Consider the following 21,301-nt stretch of genomic DNA (forward strand, 5'->3'; position numbering starts at 1 on the left):
CGGGGCCAAAGTCTAAGGCCAATTCCCACCACCCTGGGCGGTGGGGCTCAGGCTATAGGCCCCCTGCCTGGGGCTTAAGCCCTCTGGTTTCAGGTTTGGTGCCTCTGCCTGGGACAGTGGGGCTCGGGCTTTGGCTTTGCTCCCACCACCTGCAGCAGGAGGGCTTGGGCACACTCAGGCTTTGGTCCCACATCTTGGGGTCATGTAGTCATTTTTGTTGTCAGAAGGAGGTCGCGGTGCAATGAAGTTTGAAACTGCTGCTGTAGTGGTTTTGTAAAACAGTAGAAAAGTCACTGTTCAACCAATCTATTTTGCAACTCTCCAAGAGCAAAATGCTATACACAGTCCTTACAAAGTATCAGTTCATTTAGTGACTGACAATCTATATACAGGCAAAACACTCATAATATTACTGTTACATTCAGTCAGAGTTTTGTCTGTGAGTGGACTAAAAGCTTGAGTCCTCAGTACACTAAAGCATATCAAAATTAAACATGGGCCTAAATTTCAGATTTGGAGCCAGATTTTCCAAAGTAGGGAATTTTCTTCTTTCTCTAACCCAAAACTGTGTCTGAATTATAATATACGCATTACTACTTGAAGAAGGGTGGAGAATGAAAGTCAGGGTCAAATTGTGATCTCTTTACTTGACCAAGTAGTCTCACAGAAGCTAATAGGACCAATCATCTAAGGCCATCACAATTTGGCCCTCAATTTATTATATGATTTGAGCTTGATTGGAATCCTTTACCTACAATTATGCATTATAGTGGCCACACTCCAAGCATAGAAATGTGGCTATACAGTTATCAAAATATGTATTATGCTCATGACAGTAGGTCTCAAAATAGTTTCAGAATGATAACTAAGTTCTATGTGTATGTGCTTAAGAGGAAGATGAACGTATTAAGGTTTTTTTAAAAAATATTTCTGCACATTTTCTTTTCAGTTTGTTAGAAAAGGAGGAGTGTTAGAGGCTGTATGAAAGAAAGAAAGAAAGAAAGAAAGAAAGAAAGAAAGAAAGAAAGAAAGAAAGAAAGAAAGAAAGAAAATGAAGGCAGATTGAGGCAGCACAAAAATGTTTTTCATCTGCATTTTAATAGCAATGTCATATTTTTCAGAAATTTCACGAATTGTGTCTGAAAATTTACTAAAATAAATCTCTTGGACGGGAAAAATTCCGAAAGTATTTCCAGGCTGTAATTTTTTACCAATTAGTCTAAATGTTCCTCTTAAATTTCCAGAGTAGTTGATTCTGAGAAAAAGAAAAACAATTTTTTTATTTTTTTTTAGTTCTCAGGGGTCACAGAATGCAAGAGACTATTCACATATATTGTTTTTAAACTACTGCTGGCTTACAGTGTAATTGTTGCTTCAACACTGACTACTCACCAAAATGAAAGTACCGGTAAGTGACGTTGATGCAAAATGACAAGCTGTGGCACATAGCAGCTGATAAATAAAGACAGAAAGCACAAGGAAGGATGTCATAATAGTAGTTTATTTTCTTAATTCTAAGGCACTATAGTTATTTGTGAATGGCTCTCTGCCCTTTTCTTGAAGCCACTCTGTAACTTTTCCAGTTCATTTTCACTCCCTTTCCCTTGATTTCTTTCTTTGACTCTCTCTTAAAAAAAACAAAAAACAAACATAACCAGCCTGCTGACTAAAGCTGAACACATTGCAAACTTTGGACTAGGTTATAGCCTTGTGTGGAGGAATCACACAGCACCAGGAGTCCATGGAGGAATTCTCGTGACTCAGCCCCAGTTTCTCCCACGAGTTTGCACAGTGGGCTGAAAGCACTGCCTCCTGTTTATGGTGGCACTTGACCCATTCCAGCCCAGGTCTCCTAGTTGACGCAGAAAGAAAACAAGGCCTTTATTGAATCTAAATATTCACAGTGCTTGCAGTCCCTTGTGTGATTATTACAGATAATTATAGCTATTATTATTAATATGTCACCACGCTAAGTTTGGTCCAGAAATGACAAATCTGAAGATGAAGGGGGCAAATTTTTAAAAGTGCCTAAATCCCAGTTCCTCAAAGCTATTTAGGTATTTGAAATCAATGGGAGTCAGGTGCCTAAATACCTTTGACAACCAGGACATAACTGACTCGGGAACCTTAGTCCCATTGAAAGTCTCCTAAATCTTAGGCTCCTAAACCACTGAGATGTTTTTGAAAATTACCTAGGATTGCTGTCAAAATAACCTACATTTTAAGAAAAGAGAGAAAGAAGCACTACATTGAAATCTGGACTGTCATTAAAATGTAGGAAATTAGCTAGAATGTTTTCTTATTCAATCCTCTTTCCTGATAATAAAGAATGGAATACACTCAGTTTTAAAATATTACATTTTTATAGCATCTGTCATCCCAAAGGACACCAAAGCACTTTATTCAGCAGCTGTTTCTTCATGAACATGATACCAATTTAGCAGCACATGGCAACACTATCATAAGGAGAGAAAGCCCAGAGTATTGTACCCTAGTGAAATTGCAAGAAGAATTTTGATTAAACAGAATGTATTTACCCAAATGTAATTTGTCCAGACCAGATGAGACTATCTCTTCCTACTCTTCTGAAAATTGTGATGAGATCTTTAATGACCTCAGGTGATCAGGACTTTTGCTTTGACTTTCATCTGCAGCAGCTATCTTGGCTCAGTGCTGATTCAATGGGAAAAATGTCACCAACTGAACCACCAACACTAGTTCATGTGTCTCCTACATGTTCTTTGGAGGTTTCCAGTCCAAGTGTAGACCTAGGCAAACCATGATTACAATAATTACAATAGCTTGTGTAATCTGTCAGATCACAGAGCAAAGTGGAAAGGAAGGCTATGTTTTCTCCTGGAATGAAATAGCTGAAGGCATTAAAGAAGGACATTCTTAGGGGTCCTCTGAATTCCAGCATGGGCACAGAGAATCATCCAGGACCAAATGGGAGACCATGAATCATGATAGTTAGATGTAGAATGCACTAGCCTATGCAAAAAAGCATAGTCAGCTCCTTCTAATTATCTCTCTTCAGTCAAAACCCACAAAAATTACCAGGTCAACAACAATAGGGTAGAAAGAAAAGGAGTACTTGTGGCACCTTAGAGACTAACAAATTTATTTGAGCATAAGCTTTCATGAGCTACAGCTCACTTCATGGGATGCATTCAGTGGAAAATACAGTGGGGAGATTTATATACACAGAGAACATGAAACAATGGGTGTTACCATACACACTGGAATGAGAGTGATCAGGTAAGGTGAGCTATTACCAGGAGGAGAGCGGGGCCGGGGCCGGGGGGGGAACCCTTTGTAGTGACAATCAAGGTGGGCCATTTCCAGCAGTTGACAAGAATGTCTGAGGAACAGTGGGGGGGAGAGGGGTGGAATAAACATGGGGAAATAGTTTTACTTTGTTTAATGACCCATCTCCTCCTAGTCTTTATTCAAGCCTAAGTTAATTGTATCCAGTTGGCAAATTAATTCCGATTCAGCAGTCTCTCATTGGAGTCTGTTTTTTTGAAGTTTTTTTGTTGAAGAATTGCAACTTTTAGGTCTGTAACTGAGTGACCAAAGAGATTGAAGTGTTCTCCGACTGGTTTTTGAATGTTATAACTCTTGATGTCTGATTTGTGTCCATTTATTCTTTTACTTAAAGACTGTCCAGTTTGGCCAATGTAGATGGCAGAGGGGCATTGCTGGCACATGATGGCATATATCACATTGGTAGATGTGCAGGTGAACGAGTCTCTGATATTGTGGCTGATGTGATTAGGCCCTATGATGGTGTCCCCTGAATAGATATGTGGACACAGCTGGCAACGGGCTTTGTTGCAAGGATAGATTCCTGGGTTAGTGTTTTTGTTGTGTGATTGCTGGTGAGTATTTGCTTCAGGTTGGGGGGCTGTCTGTAAGCAAGGACTGGCCTGTCTCCCAAGATCTGTGAGAGTGATGAGTCATCCTTCAGGATAGGTTGTAGATCCTTGATGATGCGTTGGAGAGGTTTTAGTTGGGGGCTGAAGGTGATCGCTAGTGGCATTCTGTTATTTTCTTTGTTGGGCTTGTCCTGTAGTAGGTGACTTCTGGGTACTCTTCTGGCTCTGTCAATCTGGTTCTTCACTTCATCAGGTGGGTATTGTAGTTGTAAGAACGCTTGATAGAGATCTTATAGGTGTTTGTCTCTGTCTGAGGGGTTGGAGCAAATGTGGTTGTATTGTAGAGCTTGGCTGTAGACAATGGATCGTGTGGTGTGATCTGGATGAAAGCTGGAGGCATGTAGGTAGGCATAGATGTCAGTAGGTTTCCGGTATAGGGTGGTGGTTATGTGACCATCGCTTATTAGCACCGTAGTGTCCAGGAAGTGGATCTCTTGTGTGGACTGGTCCAGGCTGAGGTTGATGGTGGGATGGAAATTGTTGAAATCATGGTGGAATTCCTCAAGGGCTTCTTTGCCATGGGTCCAGATGACAAAGATGTCATCAATGTAGAGCCAGTAGATTAGGGGCATTAGGGGACGAGAGCTGAGGAAGCGTTGTTCTAAGTCAGCCATAAAAATGTTGGCATACTGTGGGGCCATGTGGGTACCCATAGCAGTGCCGCTGATTTGAAGGTATACATTGTCCCCAAATGTGAAATAGTTATGGGTGAGGACAAAGTCACAAAGTTCAGCCACCAGGTTAGCTGTGACATTATCGGGGTACTGTTCCTGACAGCTTGTAGTCCATCTTTGTGTGGAATGTTGGTGTAGAGGGCTTCTACACACCTAGTGGCCAGGATGGTGTTTTCAGGAAGATCACCAATGGATTGTAGTTTCCTCAGGAAGTCAGTGGTGTCTCAAAGATAGCTGGGAGTGCTGGTAGCGTAGGGCCTGAGGAGGGAGTCTACTTAGCCAGACAATCCTGCTGTGAGGGTGCCAGTGCCTGAGATGATGGGGCATCCAGGATTTCCATGTTTATGGATCTTGGGTAGCAGATAGAATACTCCTGGTCAGAGTTCCAGGGGTGTGTCTGTGCAGATTTGTTCTTGTGCTTTTTCAGGGAGTTTCTTGAGCAAATGGTGTAGTTTCTTTTGGTAACCCTCAGTGGGATCAGAGGGTAATGGCTTGTAGAATGTGGTGTTGGAGAGCTGCCTAGCAACCTCTTGTTCATATTCCGACCTATTCATGATGACAGCACCTCCTTTGTCAGCCTTTTTGATTATGATGTCAGAGTTGTTTTTGAGGCTGTGGATGGCATTGGGTTCTGCATGGCTGAGGTTATGGGGCAAGTGATGCTGCTTCTCCACAATTTCAGCCCGTGCATGTCGGTGGAAGCACTCTGTGTAGAAGTCCAGTCTGTTGTTTCGACGTTCAGGAGGAGTCCAACCATAATCCTTCTTTTTGTAGTGTTGGTAGAAAGGTCTCTGTGGGTTAGTATGTTGTTCAGAGGTATGTTGGAAATATTCCTTGTGTCGTAGAGAGATAGGGTAGAGGAGCAGGTGAAATAACAAAGATGCAGTTTTTCCCCCCATCAGTTAGTATCCTGACATTTAATGAAATGATTTAGAGAAACATCTCAAGTCCAATTTGTACTTCTCTCTCAGCAGATTAGAGAAATAGCTCGCAAAGCAGCTTGTTAAACAGTAAGTAACCGTAAAAAAGCATTTAACAATCTGCTTCTTGTATACCTCCTTTCTAGCCAAATTGCACCTATAAAGTTATCGCAGAACTGCTTTGGAATCTAAACAAACATGAGCTGCATATTTTATGGCTTGTATGGTGGTTAGTGTAATACAGTTTCTTAATTAGCCTCTATATATGGACGGTTTTATTTCACAACACTTTATTATTGTTAGTAATCCAATAAAAGATGTCTATATATTTACAATAAGCAATAGCATATAAACTTTATGCCAGCAGACTGGCACATACAGTACGGGCCAAATCTGGCTCACCTAAATCACATGACTATCCAATGGGTTTGGCCCTGAAACTCCATCTCATTATTTACTTTCAAATTCTCATAGTTTCTTTTAATAATTAGAAATAAGCTGGGCAAGATTCCAAATCCACACACTTTATTCATGATTCTCTCAGTTCTTTCTATTCACTTTAGCCGCACCAAGCTAGATTCAGCCCTATGTTATGCCATATTTTACCCAGGGCACAAGACCCCGGTGGCAGAATCTGGATGCACCGTGTGGTTATGGTGAAACAAGGCACCTCCACCAGGGAGTTGCAGTCAACCAGAGCAGCCCCAGAAAAGAGTAGTGATGACCAGGAAGGAGCAGCTGGAGGAAAGCATCCCTTAAGACAAACTCTGTTTGTGGGGCTCCCATGAAATCCTAACTGCAGTTTAGAACCTAGCTGAACTCCCAAAAGGAACTAAGCAATGGAGCTCTGTTTGTCTGCCCCTAACAGTGAACTCCCCCAGAGTGGGGAGGGACAGAAGACTGCTGGCTCAGGGAGATGCAATTTACCAGTAAGACTCTCATAATTACTGGTAAACATAATCCTAATCAAGCCCCTCAGAATTACCTAGATCACACGGGTGAGATTTGGCTGGAATCCTCATTTCAACACCAGGGAGGAGATCGATTTTTTTATACAAATCTATTATTTTGAGTTTGATTATTAATAAAACACAAATCTCTGTGGCTCCTTTTCATCACAAGGGGTCACTGTCACCAGCCTAAAGTACAATGTCTCATGAATAATCAATTACAAATATGTTGTGTCCTTTTACAAACAGGCAAAGTGCATTAAGGAAAAAGTCTTCTCGGCATGTGTTTTCAAAAAGTTCATCTTGATGCACCTGTAGTCCAATGGGAGACAATGCCTGTGTGTGTGTAGTCTTTTTAAGCACATGCATTTTCTTAACTTTATAAATGTGGTTATTCTTATTGAAGTCATTCCTTGGATTTCAGGGGCCATAGGCAAAAAAAATCTCCCCCACACAATCAGCCATAAAGAAACTAATTAAACCTGATAAGATAATTGTTGTTGCTTTTTCCTTTTGATGGGATACTTTTTTTCATATTTCTATCTGGAAGATTATTTGCTTTTCCTTAATCTTTGGCTTGTCAAAATATGCATGAGTGACCTATTATTGTCAACAATACTAACAATCCCACTTCATCACTGGGGTTTCTGACAAATGACAAGTAATAGTAGGTGGAATCTATTGGATTATTCATTATACAGCTCTTTCTTAAAGGAGAAAGAGTGTTTCTAATGCAGTGGTTAGAGCAAAAGACTGAGAGACAGAACTCCAGTGTTCTATTTTTGGCTCCATAACAACTCACTACAGAGACTTGATGAGGCACATGAGTCATGCGACTCATCTTTACAATGCTCAATACGAAAGATGGTCTAGAAGTTAGGGCACTAAACTGAGACTAAAGAGACCAAGGATAAATTCCCTGCTTGGCCACAGACTTCCTATGTGACTTTGGGCAACTCTCTCTGCCTCAAGTTTCCTGTCTGTAAAATGGGAATAATTAGGCTACCACACAGTATATGTATATATATATATATATATGTCAGGTTCTCAAATACTTCAGTAATGGGGGTCATATAAGTACAATATGTAAATTTCTAACTGTGAGGCTCAATTACATTCTGAGAACCTCAGAAGAGTAAGCATTTTTATTAATCTGCTAAAAGTGACCTAATTCTCTGGCATTTGTTGCTAGTCCAGTATCCCTAGGGTTAGTCCATTATGCATGGTGAGACGTTGGTTTTACAGAGGTTTCTATGGAAGTGGATTTTACATTTGTTTTTCTGCTATGATTCTTATTGAACAAGATGAAATTCACCAAGAAATAGCTGCAAAAAGAAACATACAATGAACTTGTTAAAATCTAACTTAACCCTGAGCAGATATAAATAGACATACAGAAACCCTATCAATCTGTTTGACATTTGTAAATGCCACTGGGGAATATTTTTTTTCCAAAGCATTATTTTACTCCACAAATATTTCTAGATTCACATTTATGCTCCAATAGAGTTTATATTTCTCTTACTTCGAGTTTCCTTTTTATGGCTAATTAAAATACACATTTCAGGGCTCAAAAAAAAAAAAAGCAAAGCCACAGCGGAGTAGGTATAAAAAACCCTTTTATAGCTGAGATAACTTCATAAAACAAGCCAAAGATTAAAGTATGCAAATCCAGTCATATGTCCATTATTATTTATCTGAATTTGGCAATGCAGGGTGGGTCCTCCATTTCTCCTCTTCCCCTGGAGGAGCTAGTGAGAGGTAAGGCCTTCATGTAGAAGAGGCAGATAGGGTACACCTCTTTTTCTCCTGTCAGATGCTGCTGAAAAGCTGGAACCCCAGAAACTCCCAATAATGCATCAAATCCTTCTCCTGCACCTACTGTAGATTCACCTGGCTAGTGTGTCCTTGCTTCACCAACCAGTGACGGAGGAAGGAGAGCCCAAATCTGGGAGGCAAAGGGGAACATGCCTGCTTTACCAAGTAGGTGGTAATATTCTCTACTCTTTTCTTACTGTAGCCCCTGCCCACAGCTGCATATATCTGGTGGCATCTGTGTTGCTAACTCTCCTCTTTTGTTGGAGCAATCAATTGGGCATTTTAAGTCTCCATTACTGTACAAATGAAGTTGTGAATTGTTACAGTCCAGCCAATGTAACTTCTCATGCATGTGATGTTACTAGTCCCAAAGGAACAGATTTTTAAAAGTATTTTGGTACTTAAAGATGCAGATAGGCACCTAGTGGGATTTTCAAATATTTTGTTGATTTCAATGGGAGACCACAGTCAGTGCAAAAACTGGAAGGGAATTCAATTGTTGTCCATCCCAAGTAAAGCATGTACACACATTATCCTAGAAAGAATTAAAAAAAACAGTAGAGGCTATGGAAGGAACAGGCAGAGTTCAGCTAGAAGAAATCATGCATAAATCAAATGGCAACCTTATGTATCATCATAGAAATGTCACTCAAACGGCAGTCACTGCTGACATGAATTTCATAAATTTTCAAAAAGTCTTTGATGCTGTGAATAGAGGTCTTGTGGAAGTTGCTACTCCACTAATGGAGTCCCTCAGAAATTTGCAAACATCATTCAGAGTGTCTATGAAAATATGACATGCCAAGAAATACATAACAACAAACTGACTAAGCCATCAGTGTTTATTATTTGTGTCAGACAAGGATGCCTTATATCATCCAGGCTCTTTCTACTGGTAGTGGACTGGGTAATAAGACCCCAGAACAACCCAGGAGTATACAATGGACTCTCATACACAAGTTAGAAGACCTCAGTTTTACAGATGACATCAACCTGCTGCCCCATACCAATAGAGATATTCAAGCTAAAACACATGAACTCCAGATCTATATATAGTTAGTAGGATTGAAAATCAACACAGAGAAAACTAAAACCATGAGAATCAACATGCAACAAGAAATACCAAACCTTCTGGGACTGATGGAGAAGACGTCTGATACTTCACAAACTTTGGAAGTATCGTAAGTAAAACAGGTGGAACAGACAAAGTTGTTAAACCTGGCAAAGTGAAAGCCAGACATGTCTTCATAACTGTAACGCAATCCGGAGAACTAAACTTTGGATATTTAACACCACTGTAAAGTCTGTCTTATTATATAGCTCTGAAACCTGTAGACTTATCAAGCCCCTACTATCCAAGCTCCAAGTCTTCAAAAACAGCTGCCTTAGACAACTCCTCAGTATCAGACGGCTAGAAAAAAAATTACAAACAAAGAACTTTGGAGAAGGACAAAACAGAAACTGACAGGACAGGAAATTATGGAACAAGAATGGAGATGGCTAGGACACACATGGAGGAAAGACCCAAACTATAATAACAAGACAGACATCCTCAGGGTAAGAGGTGATGAGATAGACCCAGACTACATGGAAACGCACTACAGAAGCAGAAGTGAAGGACATCAAAATAACATGGAAAGAAGCTAAGATTGCAGCAAGAGACTTTCAAAGATAGAAGGCAGTGGTGAAAGCCCTATGTTCTTCATGAAACAAAGAGGCATGAGAGGAGTAAGTCAGTCAATAGGAGTTAGGCACCTGTCTTCATCTTTGAGCTCCTCAATACCTTTTAAAATCTGGCACAAAATTCCTTAACCCTTAACAGTGACCAATAAAGCTTTGAAAATGAGCACCAGAGGAAGAAAGTAGACAAAAGATAAGAAAATGAAGTATAGAGAAATACGCAATAGCTTAGTTTTCTGTTTTGCAAGGCTCTAATTTGGCCAAGCACATGCTTAAATCCATTCTTATTCAGCAGAGCATTTATGCATGTGCTTAAGTGCTTTTCTGAATAAGATTAGCTTTCTGAACTTGAGTTGAAAGGTAAAAGACCAGAGAGAACTAGATTCTTATTTGTAACATGATATCATAAGTAACGCCTTGACCCAATGCTAGAAGCTTCCATATTCTGTCACTGAACATTATGATTCGAGTACCTGAAAGGTGAAAAGGAAAAGGCCATGTTTGAAATTAGTAGCTACAGTGTCTGAAAATCAGTATTGTTAAGAAATATTTAGCTCTGGATAAGGTCAATTCATTAGAATACAGTATCTCTGATGAATAACAGCTGAGCCTTAAATCAATATTCAGTTAAATATTCCCCGTGTTCTAGCCATTAATTGTGCTACAGCTTAGCAAATAACATTTTAACTGCATGAAGAATGGTAACCAAATCTGTATTTGTATTTTCATTATTTTTCCTTAAGAAAGGCTATGCCTCTTTCCCAGTACTACCCCCACATAAGTCAAATCATGCAGGGATTATAGGACAAAATATGTAAGAAGAAACACAAGTGCATCCTCTGGCCGTAAGAAATGCTGTGTTAACTTGCAGTAAATAAAGAACCAAGCTATATAGTCAGAGGAAGAAACAGTGCTATTATATCCTTTGAGTACAAAATGTGTGTCTTAAGTGGTTTTTGCTCTTGGTCTAGAAAGTAGAAGTATGAGCATTTCACATTTCACATTTTTGTTATTTTTAGATTTTGGAGCACAGTCATCCAGTTTCATAAGTTGTATGACTTTTTTTTACAGACTAAGCTTCTTTACATATTAACTACTGTAATTAAGCTGGAATAATATTACTAATGTTTTTCTCAAAAATTAAACAAACAAGTCATGAATATTCATGATTAACCACACAATGAATACTTTGAAATAAGCTCTCATAACCCAAATACCATCAGGACACAAACACTTGCTGATGTTTTACTCTCACAACTCACAAAATAGCCAAAGTCAAAGTAATAATGTTTGACTTTGTCTATGTCATATTAGAAGTATTAAAACAGCTGTTTTGTCTGGAATGTAGAATAATTATATTACATCTCCTGCATCTGATAATTTGCTATCACCTCCATAGTATTATCCATACATATCACTGTATCATGACTTTATTTCTGATGAAATTCTCACCTCTGTTTTAATTTCCTCTTACCTAGACTACTGAAACTCCCTTCCTATCACGCCCCTCTACTCCAGCATGCTTCTTACTGTGTTTCCATACATACATGTGAGAAAGAAAGATGAAAGAAGCATGAAAGAATGAGCATGTCAACTCTATTCCCAATCAACTCTATTATCACCCCATTCATTTCAGGATCCAAGTCAAAATTGCCCTCCTTGTTTATAAAATCTTCAGTGGACTTTTTCCATCCTATCTTACAGACTTTGTCACCTTCTACTCACACACTTGAACCTCTCTGTTCATGTAGCAATTGCCTTCCCATGTCCCTCTACACAATCTTGCCATTCCTGGTCTTCTGCAGCTCCTGCCATCTGGAACAACCTTCTTCTATCTCTCTGCCTCAATGACTTTATCACACTGATTTATTTCAAACAAAAGCTGAAAATGTATCTTTTCTTGCTTGATACGCCGTATTTTCTTCTGCTGCTATAGTTTATGGACCATGTCATTATTTTATTTAACTGATTATTTAACTCTGTAAAGATGTCATATCATACTCTGTTATGCTCTTGAACTTAGTTATTACGCTTTGTGGTGTAGGATTCAGCTTACCAACCTATACTATATGCAACAAACTACTCTTAATGGGAGGTAAAGATTGAGCAATCAAGCACTCCAACCTAAGCAAATGCAAAGTAAATGTTAAAAGAACAGTCTTAATTATGCTTATGGATAGGTATTGAAATACAGTCTTTTATAACATTTTATATTATTTATTAAATAACACTCATATATTTGAGCCTCCACAGAGGTTCTTTGCAGTTGGTCAAGTTTTTAGATGTTAGTGACATTTTCAACCAAAAAAAGCCAAGTTTGAATGTTCTAGCTTTAGTTATCATTAAGTTAGTCCAGTGTAAACGTTCTAACTGAAACTCATGGGGTCAAATCCTCAGTGGATGTAGCTCACCTGAATTCATAGGTTTAGTTTGAATTTTTTCAAACTCAACTCAACACAAAAAACAGCTCAATCAATTTTGTTTACACAGTCTAAAAAATTCACCTCTGTGCTGAGATCATGGAAAAGTCCAGTAAAGAATTTGTTGGACAAAGTCCTGAATAACTGAAAAAGTGGAGCTAAAATGTAAATTGGATCCCAGACTTAAATATAGACTAGAGCATAGCTAGGGGAAAACACGCCCTGTAGTTTAGTTTTGTGGTCTGTAAAATGTAGATAATAACACTTCTCACAGGAATTAATTCTTTATTGTTTTAAAACATATTCGGAGACTTAAATGGAAGCCAGTTCAGAATTGACAAATACTATTGTATTATATAGTATTGAATACGTACTAGTGAATATGAAGAAAATGTTTTAAGATGAGCAATATGTAAATACAGTAGGCATACATTAAAATGATGCTACATGGTGGTTTTGGGTAATGAAATACCTGCTATGCATGGCTAACAAGCAGTAACACAAATTGCATACAGACTGCTCAACAGAAAGTTGTAAGTAAACATTTTACAAAAATAGTTTATACTTTTAACTTTTAGGGTCTGTTTCCACTTACTAATTACTCTAATAACCACATGAAATAAGTGATTCTTTTCTCATTTACACTGGTGTAAATCAGGAGTAACTCTAGTGAAGTCAATGGAGGTTTTTAGGTGTAAAACTAGTCTACATGAGAAGAGAATCAGACCCATGATGCTTAAAAGCATAAAAATGCTTTTAAAACTACAGTACAGCCTTAGTTGTATACATGAATATAGAATTGTGTCTGGTGATGGCCTAACAGACGTTGACACTGCAGCCTTCTATTTATTAATAAACTAGATGCAACATAGGCACCAGACAGTTGTTTGCATTACCCTGCAACCACTAGCTTGAGAGAATATTTCCAGTCTCTGTGACCATTCAGTCCTCAGCATCTCTTCTGAAAAAGCAATGCATACAAAAGAGATATAGCAACATGTAGAATATATTTAAAAAAAATAATTCCCAAATAAAATGCTGTACTGCACACACGTCTTCCTCCTCGGGAGAGAAAGAGAGAACAAACACGTGACGGATGTTAGTCATGTTGCTTCATGTGCTCAGATACTACGGTATGAGTGCCATACAAGAACCTCTACAGACTAGAGCTCATAGCAATACCAAGTAGTATCACTCGTGGACGTGGCTTTAATGATATAGGTACATTGGGGAATAGGTTTGAGACCTCCAAATTTATTTCACATTGTCCATTGAACAGTCCTAGTAACAGCTTTTACTCTGACTGATCTGAGCTGAAGTGAAAGCAGTGACCTAGAGGTGAAAGGCTCTGTATCCCATTACCAGTCCCCAGAGCCACCCCGTCCCTTCTATTGAATCCACTTTTATTTTTCACAATAGCTTAGTTTTTACTAAATTCTGACACAGTATTGGAATGACACCTCCAGCCTAGCTGAATTGTTGCCACATCGGATTACATTCCATTAACAGTGATGTGCCAACACTTCTGTCATCCCAATGTCGTACGATGTCAAGCCCAGGAAATGGATAAAGACAAACACAGTTTTGTTAACAAGGAGGGTTAAACGTATGTTATACCTCCCTTTAGAGGAAAACCAATTTAGAAAAATAAAAGCTCATCACTTTAGATGGGGGGGATGATACTGAGGTTAAAACACTGGATTGGCAGTTAGGAGACCTGGGTTCTCTGAACACTTCTGATACAGTGATCAAGGAAGGGCAACAAAAAGTCTGAGGCTCAGGCTGTGTGCAGGCTGAGCAGCAAATGAACAGTCAATTAGCCCAGGCCCTGGATCCAGGCGGGGCAGCAAAGAGTCTGAGGCTCAGGCTTCTGGCCTAGGGAAGGGGAGACTGCCACCCCCAGATTAGGGTGGCAGGGAGGATGCAGGCTCATCCACTCCACTGCATCCCAGCCCAGGGTCCTAGTAGTGAGAAAGTGCTTTGTCACTGGGTCAGCGGGGATCCATGCCACAACATGCTGACTCACCCTCTGTCAGTGTTGCGGCCAGACAGGGGTCTGCTACTCCTGGGCCACTTCCACACTCCCCTTCTTGGTGTACCTGTTGCTGGTCCATAGGTGGTCTGGTCCATAGGTGGTCTGGGCCAGTCATCTTCTCCCTCCAGGGTCAGGTCCGATGACAGTCTGAGCAGTCCGGGCCAGTTGTCTGCTTCCTCCAGGTCTAAATCAGCTAGCGGCCCCGGTGGACCAGGCCAGTCCTCTGCTCCCTAGGAACCCTCCACCGTCTCCCAGCTTGGGAGGCCACAGCAGGCGTCTGGTCTCTCCGATGGTTGCCTCCCTACTGAGCTTTCTGGGCCATCTTTTATACTTCCTGCCTCTCCCACCCACATCCTGGGGGACGGGCAACTAGGCCCTGGTTCCACCCACCACTCCGGGTCCTCAGGAGGCCACCCTTCCTCACTACAGTCCTTTAATACAATACTAATGAGCTATTTGTGTAGTCTTTTTTAAAAGTCAGATTTTGTTCTATTATTCAGTCAAAACAAACTAACAATTTTGTCAGATCTGATCAGCCAGTTAAAATTAGTAACGTTAATGTAAATAAAATTTGTCAAGTCCATTTTCATTCAACTGGTCATTTAAAAACTCTTAACATGTGAGCCTGAGGTACAATTTGCCCAATAGTCACTTACTTTCATTTAATCAGTGATTTAAAAAAAAAAACAGCAGCCTGAGGTTAATTTTATTTTACAAGTCAGCTTTCATTTGATAAGTTAATTAAAAACAGTAATTGGGGTTATGTTTTAAAGTCAGGTTAAATTCCCTCATTCCTCTTTAAAAAGAGTGGAAAGCCAAAAATGCAATCTGTTAAAGAAGTGCTGCCATCAGCCAGTTCAAATCAGAAAGTCTACAGTCTACAGTAAAATTGTCAAGCTGACAGTTATTTTATACCGCAAATAGAACTGGTACTCGTCAGACAACTTAGAATATACAGTTTATTTGAAGAATTTGATTCTTTTTCCATCAGAGATTTGTTCATTATGAAAAGACTTCAGGACTGAATTCTTCAGGACTGACAGGGGAGTTTCTGAATATACACATATCTTTTAGAGTATTCAGGAAACTTGCTCTTTCTGAAAAGACACATGTACTTGCAAATAAAGTTTGCCAATAATGTTGAAGAGAATCTATATTTTTAGTCAAAATAAAGTTCAGAAGCCTTCCTTTGCAACATTTCCCCACTCCAATTACTATTCATAAACATTGAGGTAAACACTGAATGGTATATTATACCATGAAGTCAATGGGAATACATGTGGAGTAAGATACTGATCACTGTGAATAGGGTACCACAGTGTAGCCAAAAGAACATAGGGACCATTTCTGTTGACCTCTTAAGGGTAGCACATAATGTACACTCAAGGGGCAATCCAGTTCATTCTGCACTGGTCATCTGTTTTGCTCCTCATCTCCCTCTCTAAGAGATCAGAAGGTTATATTTCCTCACATATGTACTGCAGTGACTTTAGCTCAAAATAAATCAAAGGCCTTGTTTATACTCAAAAGCTTTACCAGTATAACTGAACAAAAATTGGAATTTCCATCCTGCAGAAAATTCCAATATTTCAACATTTGATTTCATCTCCCAACTGGGATGACTCCTTGAAATATTGAAATTTCAATTTGGAAATGGTGAAACAGTTTGTTTTGACAATTTCAATTTAAATGAAATATTTCAAACAATATCCCCTGTATCAAAATGTTTCATTTCAGTTTCTTGAACTGACCTAAAATATTTCATTTCAAGTCAGTTCAACATTCAGTTGCATTTCCTTATGGTGCTGTATTGCCTCAAAAGAGCTGTAGTTTGGCAGCCTGATACCTCATTATCCCCTATGTCAGTCCAACCAGGGTCCCTGGCTGGACTGTATCTGCCATGGTGCACCACACAGTTTGGCCAGAGGAGAGATCATTACTGGAGATGTAGTCTGACCAAGAAGCCTGGCATACAAGAGACCATGGGGGCCCAACTACCACTCCAATGAGGCAGCACAATGCAATAGAAAATGTTGTTTAATGTTGAATTCACCTGAAACAAAATATTTCATTATTGGTTTTCCTGGCAATAAATAAATAAATAAATAGATTATAAAAACTGAAATTTTCCAGGTAAAATTTTGATTTTGTGGGAACTGCAATTTCCATCAAAAATAGTAAGAAGAAAATTCCAATAAAATATTCCTGACCAGCTCTACTCCTCACGTAGATGCAGTTATACTATGCACTTTTACTATGCAGTTATAGCTATGCACTTTTTTGCCAGTAAAGTTTTGTCTACACTAGAGCTTTTGATGGATTTGATAGGTACAAGCAATGTAGAACTGAAGACAGAAGGGCTTATACTTCTAGGGTACTACTCTCCCCAACCTGTTCCTATCTTCCTCTGACGCTTAGGAGGAGAAAATGCTAGAGCCCCTCTTAATATCAAGCCTCCTGCTTCATCATCTCATGTCTCCTTCTGTGTTATATTTCCTCTTTCTAATTTCTTAACTTTGGCAATGGGCTCTAACCCCCCTTCTTCCTTTAGACAATTTGACCAGTTGAAACTAAAATATTTATCTTTCCTTTGAAGCAGCAGTAGGCTAATCCCTTAGGTGGTTGTTAACTAACTTTTAACTTACTTCCATTCACGCTTTCCAGCTTATTTGGTTGTACTCAATGCAGATGCCTTATGATTTGTCTCTCTGGGCCAGTTAGCTTTTTACTTTCACACTAAGGTGCTGGACAAGTGAGTAATACTGCCCCATAGCTGGATGCATTATTATTACATGTAATAAATGTGCTTATCATACCATTATCAAAATAAGATTTTTTCTCATATACTCTCCAGTCCAACAATATTGTCCAACCTGCCAGAATCCCTTTTCAGAGCATGGAATCCTCTGAAGAAGTGACAATTCTAAAATATAACAGATTCATTAGTAGGACTTCAGTTTACCTTGTTTCTGCCTCATAGATGTCATGGGAAGATAATACCCTCTGACATTCTTTCTCTCAACAAGGGCCTGATTTTACACCTAATTCTCACAGGTGTAAATGAGTCCACAAAGTGCAAGGCACAGAGGATCAGGCTCAAAGGCTGTTAATAGCAGACATATAATAAAATATGTTACTGACGCTACCAGAAATGTCTGCGATGCTTTTTACCAACTCTGTACAGATGGATGGTAAATAGGAGATACAACAGATGTGCCATCAACCACCAAGATAAGAATAGTGTATGGCATTTTCCTATGAAGAACTAGAATTCAGAATCTAAAAAATATCACCATTTAGACATACTAAGTGTTTTGCATCAAAATCCCCACTTTTTATACATCATAATGTGTTTATATAAAAGTGTTGCTCATTGGGGTAGCCTCATGAGAGGTGAATGTCTCCAGTAGTTTTCATGATGGTCCCAGGAGGGATAGAGTTATATAATGTTAATGGAGCATACTTCAGAACAATACAAGCAATACAATGCAGGACACTCAATCTCCAGTAGCACACAACAAGTCTGAGACATCACCATCTCAGGCCTCTTAACATTTCTTAAAACTAAACAATGTTCTTCATCCTTAAAACTGCAAACCCCAAAGCCTGCCTCCCAAATCAAGTTTGGGCTCTAAACCCTTTAAAATAGTTGACAAGGTGAAAGGTATACTTGCAGCTTGCACTGAGTACAAAGGACTGTAAATATGCTGGTGAAGCTATATGATAGTGCAAACCAGTGGTCATCAAAAACTCTTTATACCGTGGCACAAATTCCAGCCTTGGGGACAGCTCCAATGTCTACATCTGAGTGCTACCAAATGAAAATGGTTCAAGGCTCTTATAATACTCTCCATGATGCCCAACAATAGGTATTGCCACACAAGGCTTAGCACAGGAAGAATCTGGGAAGTACTTTGGATCCTTTCATGGTTTCCCTAGCAACCCCACAATAGGAGGGGATGCATATAATTTTTTCTGAGGTTTTCCAGGACTAAACTACTGTTCCAAAAGTCTTGAAAAAATCCAGGTTTAAAAACTAGTCCTTTCTTTGAAGTTGATATGAGGCAATTGAAAATGCATGCAGCCACTGAACAGGAATGGGAAACATGGTCCTTCCAACTTTCCTTCCTCTGGTGTTGTCTTCTCCAACATATGGCCAGCCCTGGATACTCCAAATTCTACCTTCTAAACAGAGTGCATATTGCAACAGGTCAGGAGCACTGCTAGGTCAGAGGCTCCCCACTCCTCCCTCGTCGGCACAAGAAGACCCCATGGTTCACTACTTCTCTGCCTTCTAGACCCATGGCAAGGGAATAAGCATCCAATCTGGGGCTCCAAGATGTTCCTACTCTGTTATCTTGGCGCCACAGTCATCACCAGTTCTGATCTGTGGCTTTTTAGGGGCACTGAAACCCCCTTTCTGTTTCCCCAGAAATAAGTCATCAGCCAAGCTTACTAACCACTTAACCTATCAAATTTGAAAATAGGATCTGATTTCCCTCTTTGTCACCTCAGATTTACACCAGTGTAGGCCCCCTGGCCTCAGTAGAGTTACTCATGATTTATAGACATGATTGTGAAAGAATAATTAGGCCCACTGTTGCTCATCGCAATACATCCTCACTGCTAGAGCACACATGCTGGAATCATTGATTTGGTTTAATTGTGCCATTGACCATATTACTGATTCAAAGTTCTAAATTAAATAATGCACACCAGCAAAGTCATAGCTGTGCTTTTAAAACAGATGCATTTCAGTTTTTCAAGTAACAAAAGCAAAGTTAGATGAAAGTTTTAAAAACACTATTCAAGAATTGCAGCCACTAATTTCATTCCTCATTCTTATCCCTCTGTAAAGTTTTATTAAAAAGTAAGAGAAAACCAGTCTACACAATGCAGCCTGTCTCAGGTGTATACAGGACAGCAGACCTTCTTGGGTATTTGTTGTCAGAAGACCTTGATGTTCACAGGTTTCAGATCACATTAGTTCACATTGGAGTGATGGGGAAGAAAGAGCTATAGCTCTGCCCAACTGTTGACACTTTAATGTTCCCCATAAATAACCCAGGCTCTGGCTGCCACTGGTTATTTGTCAGAACTGGCAGTCATTCGGTGGTTGTTTGGGTGGGATAATCTATGTGTTGGCATATGGATGCTCTTGTTAAGTGACTTTATCCTATAGGTTTGTAATTACCCTTTAAGAAGTAGAATCATGACCTTTACACTTCAAAGGAAGAAAACTTGGAGTCATGGGTGGCAAGTAATGGAGGCTGGGGGACGCTAAGCCTCCCCAAATCTTCACTAACACTCCCTGCCACGGCCTCATGGCCAGGCCATAGAGGGGCTCAGAGCTTCTCCAGACGATTTGTTGGGTCTTGGATGGCTCAGGCAGGTGGGTGGGCCAGGGCTTGCACCAGCCAGGGAAACTAGTGCAGGTCAGGGCTCGGGGCAGCTCGGGCACGCAAGTGCGCTGGGGCTGCTCGGGCAGGCAGGCTGGCATGCAGGCCAGGATTTGGGACCGCTAGGGCAGGTGGGCAGGCCGGCTAGGGCAGCTCATGCAGGTCAGTGCTCAGGATGGTTCAGGTGGGCCAGCTGGCCGAGTTGGCACACAGGGTGGCTTGGGCCAGCAGGCCGGCATGCGGGGCGCCTTGGGCAGGTCGGCCGGGGCTCAGGGTGGCTCAGATGAGCAGGCCAGTCAGGGCTTGGGGCAGCTGGGTGGGCCAGCCAGGGCCCTTCCAGCCACAGTGGGAGGCCCTCTGGCTCCAGCTGGTGAGAGCAGGAGAGCAGGGGCAGAGTTGAGGCAGGGCCTCAGGCTGTAGGGTCCTATCATGGATGGATGGTTCACATGCTGCCCAGGCTTGGATTGAATTTTAAAGTGCCAGAAGCCAGCATGGGGACTGATGGGAGCCAGAAGCAGGTGCCAAGTGAGAACAGTGAAGTGACTGTTGCTGAAACCAGTCCCAGAGGAGGCTTTGGAGCACGAGCAACAGCAGCACATCTTGGGGCCATACGCTGAGGAGTTGTTTGAACCCCCCACCAGGAACAGCCTTCTGCAGAGCCTGGAGCAGACATGGAAAAGACAGAAGCCACCCCTGATCCTGGCTTGGATTGGCTCCTCTTCCTCCCCACTTCCCACCATATGGCATTAAAAATGGCAACTGGGAAATGCAAACAGTGAGTGTGCCTTGAAAGCAAATTTTGTTTGAGAAGGCACAGATTTTTGCGAGAGCATTGTTGTTTCTTAAAACTAATAACCTTACATTGTCACGCCTGTAAGCACACCACTCTATAACCACTCAGTGGTATAACCAGCCATTTGGCAATGGAGGGGGGAGGTGCAAATGTTTTCCATTTACAAATTTAGTCCAGTGCAGTTAAAGGTGGCTCATGAAGTCCATAGGTGACAAATCATTTTTGCCAAATTCAACTGGGGTTTGAAATTTTGTCCAGAAGTGTGGCAGGGGCTGGGGGACAAAGGGGATGGCAGTGGAGTTCTGTATGTTTGCATGCAGCCATAACAGACTAAGCCATGTGGATGCTAATACAGCATCTTGTTGATTCTCTCATGAATTCTGACCCAATCCCGGGTACTGATAGCTGCAAACTTTTCCTGAAGCAGGAACTCCAGCAAGGTAGTCACATTTTGGGAAAGGGAAAATTTGCCAGGGCCATCTCAGCAGCTCACCAGCTTCCTTCACTCATAGATGTACTGTCCATATGTTTGAATACTTCGGTTGCATAAAACTACAGGTTTCCCACCAGCAGTTTGGAATAACATCTCCCTTTGTCAGTCGGGCTCCACACGAGAACTGTTATGTCCTCCAAAATGTGGAAGGCCTGAAATAATAGAAAAAGCTTCTGTATCA

The 21,301-nt window shown here is 40.6% G+C and overlaps 1 long non-coding RNA gene across 2 annotated transcripts in view; it reads left to right on the forward strand.

The window, feature by feature from the left end:
• LOC142071867 (uncharacterized) overlaps positions 1 to 21,301 on the forward strand; it is an 81,508-nt gene that overhangs the window by 17,377 nt on the left and 42,830 nt on the right. The window contains exons 2-3 of one of the 2 annotated variants that reach the window (XR_012668084.1): positions 1,294 to 1,408; positions 8,370 to 8,465. This is a non-coding gene — a long non-coding RNA (uncharacterized LOC142071867). The remainder of the gene's footprint in view (positions 1 to 1,293; positions 1,409 to 8,369; positions 8,466 to 21,301) is intronic. The other variant, XR_012668085.1, reaches the window with a different exon arrangement.

The sequence above is a fragment of the Caretta caretta genome, chromosome 4 (assembly GCF_965140235.1).
Source record: "Caretta caretta isolate rCarCar2 chromosome 4, rCarCar1.hap1, whole genome shotgun sequence".
NCBI classification, from domain to species: Eukaryota; Metazoa; Chordata; order Testudines; family Cheloniidae; genus Caretta; species Caretta caretta.